Source organism: Propithecus coquereli, unplaced genomic scaffold (genome assembly GCF_000956105.1).
Source record: "Propithecus coquereli isolate 6110/MARCELLA unplaced genomic scaffold, Pcoq_1.0 Scaffold168, whole genome shotgun sequence".
NCBI classification, from domain to species: Eukaryota; Metazoa; Chordata; class Mammalia; order Primates; family Indriidae; genus Propithecus; species Propithecus coquereli.
This window is the reverse complement of record NW_012141413.1, coordinates 1,112,380-1,113,663: the sequence shown is the minus strand read 5'-3', so window position 1 is coordinate 1,113,663 and position 1,284 is coordinate 1,112,380. Positions and strand designations below refer to the sequence as shown.

At 39.9% G+C, this 1,284-nt stretch overlaps 1 protein-coding gene across 1 annotated transcript in view; it reads right to left on the bottom strand.

Annotated features, from left to right (window-relative positions):
• The window catches only part of XPO4 (exportin 4), a 181,055-nt gene that overhangs the window by 37,967 nt on the left and 141,804 nt on the right, over positions 1 to 1,284 (bottom strand). The gene's annotated exons all lie outside the window — the stretch shown is intronic.

Here is a 1,284-nt window from a genome sequence, read left to right as displayed (position 1 = left end):
AACATAAACTTCTATATATTAGACAACATAAAGATGTTAGCACAAAAACACATATACAAAAACATTATAGTACACAACTGTTCTCACAGCACTACAGAAATTATGATTTATTGTATATGACATAGAATTAAAACATCGCTTTACACACAATCAAGGTTTACAACAGGCACTTGAAAACTGGTTATTCCAAGTTTTTACTGATATGGGTCAAATCATTTCTCATACCATGTTTTCCACAATCTCTCTGCCATCTATGCTGTAGTGCCTGGGCTCCAAATGTATAAGCCAAGGAATGCAATCATGAGTATGTTTCTGTCCATTTGTTCCAGTGTGCTGGGATACGGGGTAGGGGTGTTTAAAGTCTTTAAACACTTTAAGTGCTCTCCAGGGAATTGTGAATAGAGAGTATTTGCTCCATGGGGTTTCTCTGGACGGTGTGTACCTTGTCAGAAGAGGTATACAGTGTTCTGCAGCAATTCTTCCTAGCATTCCTACACTGGCTAGTTGATCAGAAAACTGGTCTCGATCATCCTCTTGAAGTTCACTTATTTCTTCTTCCTCCCGAGAGGCCACACCATTGGCAGTCTATTACAGAGGAAAGAAATAAACAGTGAGAAACCGCATTACCTGTTCAATAAAACATGAATTTCTCTGGCACTACGAAATAGCTTTCAGCACTGCGTATGAAAAAGAGAGCTGGGCAGAACCAGAGCCAAGCTTCGAGTGCAGCTATCTAGGAACCCGTCTCTAACTATGGCAGCCCTAGTGATTATCACAAGAAGGGGAAACACAGAAGAGAAGGAAGTAGAGGTATTGCCCCATGGTGCACAGGGGAAACACAGCTAACTGCACACCCACAACCCATCTCCCACACTGGAGAATTTAACCTGTCACTGAAAAGACCTGACGTCTTTAGGATCCATGGTCCAAGTCATTCATATTCTCTTGCTAACTAGAAAGACAAGACGTGGGTAACTGAAAACTGAGAAGGAGGTAACTTAAGCAACATACCACATAACAAGAACTCATTTAGACAATGAGGATGACTTTTGTTATCAGCAAATCCTCTGAGTGAAACCATCCTAAGTTTGTAGTGTTATATAATGTGATGAAATAGAGCCTATAATGAAATAGATTTTTAATTACTATCTGACTTAAAACTTACCAAATTCCTGGTGCCATCTGGAGCGGCTAGGTGGCACTGAATATAGGAATTGAAAACTTGAACTGCATGTTGGGTAAAAAAGCCTTTATGGAAATGTTTGTCATCTTGGACCAAAGTTA